The sequence below is a fragment of the Dromiciops gliroides genome, chromosome 4, assembly GCF_019393635.1.
Source record: "Dromiciops gliroides isolate mDroGli1 chromosome 4, mDroGli1.pri, whole genome shotgun sequence".
NCBI classification, from domain to species: domain Eukaryota; kingdom Metazoa; phylum Chordata; class Mammalia; order Microbiotheria; family Microbiotheriidae; genus Dromiciops; species Dromiciops gliroides.
In genome coordinates, this window is record NC_057864.1 from 23,629,125 (window position 1) to 23,642,467 (window position 13,343).

Genomic DNA, 13,343 nt, shown 5'->3' on the forward strand with positions numbered 1-13,343 from the left:
ACTTTGCCTCTTTCGAAAGATGGCAGCTGGTGGTTCTGTGGAGAGAAGTCGGGGCTGGGTATCTGGAAGACCTGAGTTCAAATCCAGCCTCAGACACTGACTGTCTTGTGTGACCTTGGGCAAGTGCTCAGCCTCTGGTTGCTTCATCTTCCTCCACTATAAAATGAGGGTGATAATAGCACCCACCCATCCCCCCACCCCCCCACCCGGTTGTTGTGAAGATAAAAGGAGCTGGTATTTGTAAGAAACACATAGCACAGTCCCTGGCACAGCACACAGTAGGCTCTATATAAGGGCTTATCCCTTCTGGGCCTCGAGTTTTCCTTCTACAAAATAAGGAGTTTGGGAATAGAGGATTTTCCAAGACCTTTTTAGCTCTAAACTTTCTACGATCCTAAATTAGCCAATTATAATCAGCAAAATAGCAAAACAATTTCCAAACATTCAGGGGACTGGCAGAATTCAAACTAAATTTTGATGCAGACTTTCTATCACCCTCTCCCTGCCCCATGTCATATTTCAAAATCCTTGTGTCCTAGAAAGGAAACTAATCCCACATGTCCATGATTCATTAGCTCCTCAAAGTCCCCTTTCGCAAGCACCAGTTTTGAGAAGCTTTTTACCAGAAGTGCCTCTTGGCATTAAGTGTTCCCGAATCAGGAGGCTTTTCTTCTTTTTTTTTTTTTTTTTTTGCTTCTTTCTTTTTTGCCTCTAATCAAGAGATTTCCCTTCCCAGTGTCAGCATTGTTTCCAATCAATAATCAATCACCAAACATTTATGAAGCCCCCACTATGTGCCCAGCACTAGGAGTATAAAGACAAAGAACTGGATTCCTGCCCTCAAGGAGATTACATTTTAATGGGGATCACTGATCTTGAGGTTTTTGAGTTTTGACTTTTCACTACCTCACCTCCAGAAAGTAATCTGCATGAAGGGAAGGAATGTTTTTCATTTTTATCACACTATTCATAATATTTTATCATACGCATAGTAGGTGTGTAATAACAGATTATTATGTGATCATTTGGCAGCTAGGGGTGCCATCGTGCATAAAGTATTGGGCTTGGAGTCCAGAAGACTCATCTTGCTGAGTTCAAATCTGGCCTCAGACACTTAGTAGCTGTGTGACCCTGGGCAAGTCACTTCGCCCTGTTTGCCTCAGTTTACTCATCTTTAAAATGAGGTGGAGAAGGAAATGGCAAACCCCTCCAGTATCTTGGCCCAGAAAACCCCCAAATGGGGTCATGGAGAGTCAACACAACTGAAACAAACACCACGATAAGTGATCATTGGGTTAAACTGGGAATGATCAGGTCATCCTTTGTGCAAAGACATAAAGGATCTGACCCTTCTCTACTTTCTTTACCTGTCAAGTCAGTCATCAGATTCATAAATATTTATTAAGGGCCTACTATGTGCCAAGCACTAAGTGTTTCAGATTCAAAGAAAGGTCAAAGACAAACCTTACTCTAGAAGAGCTAACAGTTTAGAAGGTGAGACCATGCCAAGAACTAGGAACAAATAAGATATGGAGGGGGCAGCTAGGTGGCACAGTGGATAGAGTACTGGCTCCAGAGTCAGGAGGACCCAAGTTCAAAAGTAGCCACTTACTAGCTGTGTGGCCCTGGGCAAGTCACTTAACACTGATCACCTTCAAAAAAGAAACAAAAGATATAGATATGGGATAAATTAGAGACAATCGGCAGAGGGAAGGCACTAGAATGAAGGGGGGTGGGGTAGGAAAGGCTTCCTGTAGAAGGTGGGGTTTTAGCTGAGACTCAAAGGACTCCAAGAATGCGGGGAGATGAAGATGAGGAGGTGGAGCATTCCAGGCATGGGGCTGGCCTTGGAGGGTCTTCTTCTAAGAGGAACAGCAGCTAAACCAGGGTCCCTGGTTAAGAGAATATGCATGGGGCAGGGTGGGGTCAGGGTATGGTGTAAGAAGCCTGGAAAGGCGGGGGAAGGGGGGGGAGATTCTGAAGAGCTTTAAAAGTCAGAGGCTTTGCTGTCTGATCCCAGAGGGGATAAGGAGCCACTGGGCCTTCCTGGGGGAGGGGGAGTTGTGGGAATGACCTGGTCAGATCTGCACTTTAGGAAGATCAGTTTGACAGCTGGATAGAGGACAGGATGGAGGTGGGAGAGACTTGTGGCAGGGAGACCACCCGCTGCCACTTCCATAGCACAGGGGGGGAGGTGACAAGGGGCTATAGTGGTTGCTTACAGTGTCAGAGGAAAGAAGGAGGAACACGTGAGAGACACTGCAAAGGTAGAAATGAGGGGATTTATCTGCTAGTCGGATAGAGGGGGGTGGGGAAGGGCAAGAGAGAGCAAGGAGGCAGGGATGACACCCAGGTTGCAAGCCTGGGAGGCTGATGGCATCAGAAGACCTGGGTCTATATATATAAATGTATGTATGTATGTGTTTATGTTTGTGTATATATATATATATATATATGTGTGTGTGTATTGTGTTTGTGTATGTATGTGTTATGTATATGTATGTGTGTATATAAATAGTATTTTATTTTTTCCAATTACATGTAAAGAGAATTTTCAACATTCATTAATTATATGATTTTGAGTCCCAATTTTTTCTCCCACCCTCCCTCCCTCCCCTTTCCCAAGCAATCTGATAGAGGTTATACATGTGCGATCGTGTTAAATATATTTGCACACTAGTCATTTTGTGAAAGAAGCAATAGAACAAAAGGGAAATAAACATGAAAAAAAACATTCAAACGCCATGTTTCGATTTCCATTCAGATTCCACAGTTCTTTTTTTTCTGGATGTGGAGAGCATTTCCCATCATGAGTCTTTTGGAATTGTCTTGGATCATTGCGTTGCTGGGAAGAGCTAGGTCAGAGTCGATCATCACACCACGTTGCTGTTATTGTATGCACTGTTCTCCTGGTTCTGTTCATTTCACTCAGCATCAGTTCATATAAGGGAAGACCTGGTTCCAAGCCAGCTCTGCATAACCTTGGGATAGTCACTGTCCCACGACGAGTCTTAGTCTACTCTTCTGTAAAATAAAGGGGTTGAGCTAGATCATCTGTAAGGTCTCTTTCAGTTCTGAAATCCTCTGCTCTAAGTTCTATCCCGGTATGACGATGCTTTGTTTTCATTTCTAATAGTCTAGAATATTCTAGACTCTAAAATACTTCCCACATCTGACATTCCATGTTCTAAAGTTCCTTCTAGATGTAATGTTCTCTCTGCTAAGTCCATCTTGAATTGTCTATGAGTCTATGATCCAAACTTTGAGTTGATCCCCTAGTGGTGGGATGGCCTTCTTTGGACCATCCACATTCTCATCTGGTCCCCTTCATGACGGAGGACTTGTGCTTATTTAGAAGCTGCCACCTTAACAGTGTCACATGTGGTCATGGAAAAGAAAAAGCAGGATTCAAACAGGCATAGACAGATCAAACTGAAAGGTCGAATCTAAGATGAAATTCAATGATACATGATTGAGAATTGTTACGCTTGGGTTCAAAGAATCAGCTTCTCCAGTACAGGATAGCGTGATTCGACTGAAAGAAGAGCCTGGGGTTTGAATGGTCTGCAAGTTAATGTGGCCAGTCATGTTATGTGAATGCCAAAGTTAATGTCATCTCAGGCCAAGTGAAGATGGGCATCCCTTCCAAGGAATAAGATGAGCATCCCTCAGTACTCTAACCTGGCCAGATCCTATCAGGAGAATCACATCCAGCTGTGCACACCATAGTCTTGGGATACTGATGATCTAGAAAACAACCAGAAGAGGGTAATGAAGGTCATGGTGGAAAGGGGCAGAGCCAGAGGCAGGAACACCAATTAGGAGGCGCTTGCTGGTCTTGTAGAACAGAAAGAAGGTGACAAGAGCCTAGAATAATGTTGAGACTGACAGAATGGGCATAGACTAGGTGGGACAGGGGAGTTAAGAGTCAGGAAGAGCCAAGTTCAAATCCTGACTCAGACACTTACTAGCTGGGTGGTCCTGGACAAATCATTCAACTAGAAAACATGTGTCCTCCAAGATCTCCTTCAGTTCTAAATCAACGATCTTATGAGCTGAAGAGACGTTCTAGATGAGGAAGAAAGAGGGGCTGAGCTCAGAGGAGCAGGGAAGCGTCTCCTTCAGACACTAATGTCCCGAGCCTGTGACAGACAGCATCACATGGCTCCAAATGACCCAAGCTTTGTAAATGGGGAACAGGGGATTAAGAATGAACTGGAGGGGGGCAGCTAGGTGGCACAGTGGATAGAGCACCGGCCCTGGATTCAGGAGGACCTGAGTTCAAATCCGGCCTCAGACACTTAACACTTACTAGCTGTGTGACCCTGGGCAAGTCACTTGACCCCAATTGCCTCACAAAAAAAAAAAAAAAAAAGAATGAACTGGAGGGGGGCAGCTAGGTGGTGCAATAGATAGAGCACCAGCCCTGGATTCAAGGGACCTGAGTTCAAATCTGGCCTCAGACACATGACACTTACCAGCTGTGTGACCTTGGGCAAGTCACTTAACCCTCATTGTCCCACAAAAAGAAAAGAATGAACTGGAGGGAATAGTCATGAAAACTCCCCATTCCAGAAAGCACTAAAGATTACAGAGTGTTTGGTGGGCATGAAGTTACTCATTTTACAGTCAAGGAAACTGAGACCCAGAGACATGAAGCAATTTTCCCAAAGTCACACAGCTAGGGTCAGAACTGGGATTCAAACCTGTCTCTTTTCAGACTCCAGGTCTAATATTCTTTACCTTGGGACAGTTTGTCCCTGGTCCCATTCCTCCACCACGGGGCTGACCCACATGGGGCAGCAGATGTTTTTGAACAGGCCCCTCTTCCTCTTGCCTTGTTTAGTAACTGATCAGCTGATAGACCCATGAAGGCCTCCAAAGAAGGCCCGCAGGGATCAGCCGGCAAGAAAGCCAGGTCTCTGGGCTACTCGGTGCTCAGCGGTCAGGGGAGCGTGGTGTTCCCAACTCTCTGAAGACTCCTGCCAGCATGTGTTTGGGAATGCATGAAAGATCCGGGATCCACATCAAGGCCTTGGCATGGATGAGGCCCCACACACAGGACCCAGGACAGGAGATATGATCTTCCAACCAAACATACAGCCCCTGGTGCAGGAGAAAGTGGGATCCTCTCCTCAGAGCTCATCTGGGGAGCTCAGAGGCATTTTCTTCAGAAGATATGTCAACAAGCTGTTGGCCTGAGCCTCAGGTGCTCATGGCTCCCACCCTGGAGGGCTGGTGCCTGGGACAGCATCGACCAGCTCCAAAGGGCCAATGCTGGGAAGACTCTGGCCCCAGTGTCCCCCTCTCCCCCTCTCCCCCTCTACTCTCTCTCTCTCTCTCTCTCTCTCTCTCTCTCTCTCTCTCTCTCTCTCTCTCTCTCTCTCCCCCCTCCCTCCTCCCCAGTCTCCCACACACTCACACTCACACTCACACTCACGCTCACACTCACGCTCACACTCACACTCACACTCACACTCACACTCTAGCCTTCACATGTTGAGAGAGGGCCACATTTTTCCCACAGTTTCTCAGATTCTTCCCTGCAAAAGGAGGAGGAAGAAAGGCTACTGGACCTGGAAGCCTGGTGTTATAAGAACATGGAGATGCTTTAGAGGAGACCTCAGAGCCTGATTCCTTTGACAGCAGAGGAAACCGAATCCCCTGGAGGTTAAGTGACCAGGCTGTGGTGGGCTGGGGTTCTCCCTCCATTCTGCCCTGGACTTGGCGTGTGGCCTGGGATGCTGCACCTCAGGAAGATAGTTAGAAGATATGCTTGGGCTTTGCTTCCTTAAAGGTCTTGAAAGGTCTGTCTTTGACGTTGGCAACTTCATGACCTGCGGGACCTTTAGTAAACCTCTTCACTTCACTAAGATTCCATTTCCTCATCTGCAGATACCTGCCCCCCCCCTTGGGACCCCTCTCAGCTACCCCTAGTCTCTGGTACTGCTGAAGTCACCACACCCAGTCCCCCATCAATGTTTCATTACCAAGCCAAACATGAGATGTGCACATTCAAAGCAAAGGCATTCACTAAAACTGAATAACAGGCAATAACATAAAATTAAATCAGTGGTTGAATTTTCCCAGAAATCATTCCCAAATGGTTGCCACCCATCCATGCCTTCATACATGTATGTCAGGGAAGCTCAAGTCTCACAATTAATCACTCAATTTCTCCAACAGAAAGAAGGAAGAAACAATAATCATTCATGGCAAATAGGAAGGTTTCCCCATAGCTTTGCATCCCCCAGTTTCAGACCTAGTCTCTCTCTGGGTCTGAACTCTAGGTCTACCTCTCCCTGTCTCTCTGTTTCTGTCTTTGTCTTTGTTTCTTCTCTGTGTCTGTTTCTCTCTGTCTCTCTGTCTCTGACTTCTCTGAACCTCTGTTTCTCTGTTTCTGTCTCTGTCTGTTTCTGTGTTTCTGTCTGTCTCTGTTTCTCTCTATCTTTGTCTCTTCTCTGTGTCTGTTACTGTCTTCTCTGAATCTGTCTCTCCATTTCTGTCTCTCTGTCTCTCTTTCTCTGTCTCTGTCTCTGTTTCTCTCTATCTCTGTCTCTATCTTTGTCTCTTCTCTGTGTCTGTTTCTCTGTCTCTCTGTGTTTCTGTCTCTAGTCTCTGTCTCTCTATCTGTGTGTGAGTGTGTGTGTGTGTGTGACCTCCCATTTCTTCATCTCCTGCCTTGGTCTCTGGTTACTCTACCTTCACAGTCAGTCACTAGCTATCCTCCTAGTCTCCATGGGTAAATAGCTAGTGTCTGGGCACTATCAGTCGTAAGTAGCCACACTCCTGAGTCCCACCCATTCCCACCACTTTTTAAGCTTGAAAGTCAGAAGCTGCTGACTCATCCAAAGGCTTCTGAGGGATGCAGTTGCCAAGAGAACACATGGAAAAGTCCCTTACACTTTCCCTAGTTTAGCTGATACCTGAGATGATAGCTCTGATTCCTATGATTTGTGACTTTTAAAATAAACCTTTTAACGTCCCAATGCCTGCTCTGCTTAACTCCATTTTTTCCCTTGTTCTTCTCAGTAGTGAGAAGGTTTTGAAAACTAGGCTGTCCGTACTCCATGGATGGGAAATGAAGAACAAAGACAAATAGTAATAATGTCAATCCTTGACCAGGACATAGACTTGATTGCTTTCAACAAGCTTTTACCTTCATATTGGCATGAGAAAGGACAGAATCACAGAGACTCAGAGTTGGAAAGAATTTCAAGGGTCATACAGTCCAAATGGAACAAGAATTTCCTACGAGAGGGCATCCAGATTGTCCTTGAATACCTTTAGTGAGGGGGAACTCACTACCTGTGGAGGGAACCTATTACATCTTGGGACAGATCTAATTACTAGGAAGTTTTTCATTACATCCAACCTAAGTATGCCCCTTTCCAGTTTTCCTCCATTGCTCCTAGTTCTTTACTCTAAAGCAAAGGAGAAGTTTAATCTCTCTTCCAGGTGACCAACTACCCTTCAAATATTTGAAGACAGATAGCACCTCCCCCAAATTTTCTCTTTTTTAGGTCAAATGTGCCCAGTTCCTGCGATCAACATCATATCGAAGCCACATGGCACAATGGGTAGAGTGCTAGACCTAGAATCAGAAAGAACAGAGTTCAAATCCAGCCTCAGAGATTTTCTAGCTATGTCATCTAGGTAAATTACTTAACCTCTGTCTGCCTCAGTTTCCTCAAGTGCAAAAAGGGCATAATAGCAACAGCTGCCTCTTAGGGTTATTAGATTAAATGAGATAATATTTGTAAAGCACTTTTCAAACCTTAACACTATTATTGTTTGTTGCTACTATTATTTTTTTATGGGGCAATGAGGGTTAAGTGACTTGCCCAGGGTCACACAGCTAGTAAGTGTCAGGTGTCTGAGGCCTGATTTGAACTCGGGTCTTCCTGAATCCAGGGCTGGTGCTCTATCCACTGTGCCACCTAGCTGCCCCACAATTATTATCATTACCTCGAGACCCTTTGCCATCCCCTGCACATTAAAATCCTATAGTCAAACAAATGCCTAAAGCATGAATGCTGTCTATAAAATCTCAACAACTCGTCTTCTAGCCCCTGTTTGATGATGTCCAGTAAGAGGAAGCTTACTCTCTAAACAAAATGGCCCCCAATGCTTCTAGAAAGCTCTGACCATTAGCAAGTTTTCCTTGCATCAAACAAACCTGGCCCCCTGTGATGTCTACCCATTTCTCCTAGTCTGGTCCTCTTAGGAAATTTTTGTTGAAATGAGTAAGAATTCAACTTTGCTTTGTTCACATCTACTCTGTTGAAAGGAAGCCATTTGAGAACTTCATGCAGTAACAGGACTGGGCAGGGCTTCCTTAGTCAGAACTGGAAAGGGTCATAGAACATGAAATGTTAGAACCTAAATTATGGGATATCATGATAGACGAGGCCACAGAAAAGAAGATACTGGAAAACACTCATAGAATGTGAAGAGGCATTAAAACATAGAATTTTAGATCTAGGAGATCTAGAACAAAGAATGTCAGAGCTGGGAACTTGGAAAGAGAATGTCAGACATGGGAGGGGCCTTAAAACAGGGGATGTCAGAAGTGGGAGAGCCTATAAAACAGAAAATATTAGAACTAGAAGGGATCATGGAACACAGACTGGGAATGCAGGAAGGAACCTCAGAACGGAAAATGTCAAATCCAGGAAACTTTGCCTTGGAATTCAAGTGGCTTTGGCCACAATGATCACTAAACAATTCAGCATAAACCAACCAAATAGAACTCTCCTCTAAGGCCTTGTGGTTTCTGGAATTTGCCTTGGGGGGAGAGGCGGTTTCTGAAGAAGTTACCCACATGCAAAGGCAATCTGCAGTCAGTCTGTTTGCAAACCATCAGAATGCTCCCTCCTCAAACAACAACCCCATGTGTTCATACCCGACCCTTGTATTGGTTGATAACCCAATGGGTGGATTTTCCAAGCAAACACCTGCCACCTGGAGAAGGAGAGGAAGGACAGAGAGAGGAGAAAAGAAGAAAATGAAAAATCAAGCCTGCTCCAGTGGAGAGAGGACAGGCCTCAGAGTCGGGAAGAACTTGGTTCACATCCTGCCTCCTGGACTAAGGCCAGAGGTCAAATGAGTAGAAAGAAGGGACTGGATACAAAATGTATTAGGGAGGTAGAATGCCCAGGAGGTAGGTAGAATCAAGGAAAACCTCAAGGTTCTGGACCTTTGACTAGGGAAGGGAAGGGAGGGAATAAGCATCTTAAATAGCACCTACTATGCGCCAGGCACAGTGTTAAGCCCTTCACAATTATCTCATTTGATCCTCAGGACAACCCTGGGAGGTAGGTGATATTATCCCCATTCTACTGTTGGGAACTGAGGCAAACAGAGGTTAAATGACTAGCCCAAGGACACATAGATTGCTGGACCTGGAGCCTGGGCCCAAGTTCAGATATGACCTCAGATACTAGCTATGTACTGTGACACTCCCAGCACCCTAGGAGGAAGGAGATGGTAGAAACTGGGGAGGCTTAGGTGCAGAGTGACATTCTATTTCTAAGATTAGTCAGCAACATTGTGGGTCCAGCACTGGTGCTGGAGTCAGGAGAGACCCGAGTTCAATTCCTACTAGCTGTGTGACTCTGCCCTTAACGTCTTCCTGCCTCGGTTTTCTCATCTGTAAATGGAGACCATCACAGCTCCTGACTCATGAGTCATTGTGAGGACTAAATGAGATAATTTGTGTACAGTGCTTTGCAAACCTTAAAGCACTTTATAAAGTGACTTTCTTATCATCATCATCATCATCATCATGGTGGTACCTTCTGGTTCCCACTGTGTCCACGTTCTGACTACAGATTCTGTTATAATGTGCCAACCATCATTGATAGCCTATCAGTCCATGACCCCTCATGGTCTGTATCCCTTCTGTAAATATGGGGCCTATCTCCCCTCTCTTTTCCCACTTCTGGGAAGAGCCAGACAGGCCTGGGACAGCTCTGGAGCCCAGAATCCCAGGCCCACCTTCATCTAAGAGATCGCCCAGTTGTTGTCCTGACCAAGGGCAGTTCTCTGTAAAGGAACTTCCTGGAGAGACAATCCAGAGCAGTTTGTTGTCCCAAATCCCTAATTCCTGGATGTGGTGCGCCTCTAGCCCTAACAGAAGGTGGGCAGCAAGAAAATCAGATCTTCGATGACACTGAGAGAGGGTTGACCCGAAGTCCAACCCAATGTCCAGCTTGTGATATCAGCCCCAATCATGAGTCGAGCATGACTCAGGTGTGCCTGCAGCCCCAGGTGGAGGTAGAAGAATTACCCCATCCACACTCTGTAAAGGCTTATTGCCACCAGTATAGACAAGCACACAGCCTCCCACACTTTCAAACATTCTCAGACTAAAAGAGCATCAAGCATTTGGTTTGGGGTGTTCAGGAGAACTAGCATCTCTGGTGTGAGGACGGCCAAGCCCTTTTCAGAGCTGCTCACTTACCTTCAGTGTCTCCCTGGCATTTAACTCTCCCCTGTGGCTCCAAGAAGCTGTAGCATGTGCAATGACCACACCCAGGTAAAACTTTTCAGCAGATGGGCTAAACCAGGTTAAGGGTAAATGATGGGTTTCAAACCTATTAGTGCATTAAGGGGTGTCTACCCCAAGCATGTGAAGACTTCCCCAATAAAATGGGTGGATGAGAACAATTTGCTTCAACGGCCACTAAGATACCTGAAGCAGGTGCTTCAGAGAGCTTGGTCAGACATGGAAGATGGCCAAGGGTACCCAGTGCATCCATCGCCAGTCACCCTGACTTTTGTCTTGCCACTGGATTTCTATGACTCCAGAGAGTGAGGCTGATGACTTTGCATAACTCTGCCTCACTTAAATCCAATTCATGCCCAAGTCAAGACATCAGCCCATGATGTCCCTGGTCCTCTTCAAGAAATGAAAGGCAGGGCAGCTAGGTGGTGCAGTGGATAGAGCACCAGCCCTGGAGTTAGGAAGACCTGAGTTCAAGTCCAGCCTCAGACACTTGACACTTACTAGCTGTGTGACCCTGGGCAAGTCACTTAACCCCAATTGCCTCAGGAAAGGAAGGAAGGAAGGAAGGAAGGAAGGAAGGAAGGAAGGAAGGAAGGAAGGAAGGAAGGAAGGAAGGAAGGAAGGAAGGAAGGAAGGAAGGAAGGAAGGAAGGAAGGAAGAAAGACAAACAGCTTTGGGCAAGGCTGTGCTAAACACCAGGGATAACAAAAAAGGCAAAAACATGGTCCCTGTCCTCAAGGAGTTTACTTTCTCATACACTCTCTCACATACTTATACACACATAATTTCATAAGATCACAGGATCATCTCCAAAAATTATCCCAGGGTCCATCTAGTCCCACCCCTCATTTTATAGATAAGGGCTATGATTTGCCTAAGGTCCCCCAAATTAGACTGTAAGCTCCTTGAGAGCAGGGACTGTATTTTGCCTTTCTTCATACAATTTCCCAACCAAAAGCACTGTGTGTTTGGCATATAATTGGCACTTAAAGTATTTATTGACTGACAGATAAGATCTTGGATTTGAACCCAGTATCTGTAGTTCTACATCTGAATCTTTTGCCACCACATCTCGACTGCCTTTCACCTTCATCATCTCATTGGCTCCCCACAGACAGCCTTTGCTGTCTCCCCATCCCCACAGTCTGACCTGCCCCCCTTCCCCGGCTGTGGTGTCACTTTGCCTTGTACAGTTGAGTAAGCCAAAGTCCAGACTTGCCCATAGTGGCCCAGCTGGGGAATGAAGAACAGGGCCAGGACTAGAACCGGAGCCTTCTGAAGCTGCTCCTACTCTGCCACACCTGACTTCTGCCTCTGACATGAGCCTAGAGGGGGATGGAAGGTTCCCTCTAGACCAGAGGCTAGAGAGACCCCCCAAGACCATGTCACCACAATGTTTGCTCAACCTCGTATCCCCAAGGAAATGGCTTCTCTCTATTTAGACGATCCCCTCAGTGCATAACTGTCGACACCCACCGACCGTCCATCATCACCCACTTACAGGCTTAAGCCTTTAAACAGTTAACTTCCCCAGGAGCAGCCCGGGCCTGGAAATTCCTTCCCTGGTGAAGAAACTAACTTAGAGACTGTTTGGGCATTTGAGTGATGGCAAGAGTGGTGTTGGCTGCTTTCTGTTTCTAATTAAGACCCATTTGCTTAATGAGGTCACATTCCCCCGGACTGGGAGGGTCAGAAGAGAGGGGGAGGCCTAGGCAACAGGTGACCTTCAGGGAGGGTGCCCCCCCTCAGCCACACCAGAGAGCTAACTCAGTCTTGGCACTTTCATCCATCATCTGGGTCATTTGGAGAGTGGGAGGGCAATCCATTAGCAGATGCCCCAGACTCAGATCTGCAGCTCATTGTTTCTTATTCTCTGGGGGGGGGGGGCAGAAGGAGAAACAAACACTGAACACCTAATGTGAGACCTGGAAGGGGCCTTCGAACACTGAACCTCAGAACAGAGGGTACGGACTATAGGGACCTTACAACATAGAATGCTGGGACATAGAGCGAGCAATGTTAAAGATGAACAAACCTTTGAAAGCATCTAGTTCAACTCCTGACTTTTAGAGTTAAGAAAACACATGCCCAGAGAACTTAAGTCATTTACCCAAAGTCCGTGGCCAAGGCAGGAGCAGATAGCCCATGTATCCATTAGAAAGACCCAAAGTTTACAGGATCCTTAGTGAATGTTCAATATCACAGTGAAGCGATTCCTTTAAGGGAACACAAGTCATTTTTCCAACAAAAAGCCCAGGCTTTGGGCTGATAACCTTGTGGGATTTCAATCAAAGGAAGTGTAGCATGAAGAGAATGCTTATGTTCCTGGAGAGGGCTTTGCTGACCTGGTGAGTTTTGCCAGATGGCTTTGGAATGCCGAGCCAGGAGCAGAGGGAGGATCCAACATCACAGCTGGCAACAGGCTCATTCTCAGGGAGGGCTGTCTCCATCAGGCTCCTAATGCCATCCTACAGGGCTAATCCTGTGTGTATGGCTTGGGGGAGAGTTTCACTCCAAGTTAGATGCAGTCTTCAAGATTCTGTTCCATACTGAGCAGCCATTCACTCAAAAAGTATTTATTAAGTGCCTAATTAATAAAAAAATGAAAAATGACACAAAACAATTTAAGTTATTTTGACATTGAACACAGAGTCACAGTCTTGAAATCACGAAATCTCAGAGTCAGAATGAGCATCCCCTCCTACCATCTTTTTCAGATCTGAAGCTGGCACAAAACATGGAGGGTTGTCTAATAGAGTGAATGGCAGTCAGTTGCCAGAATGGTATTGACAGGCTAAGGTGCTGGACCAAATCTAATAAGATGAAAGTCAAT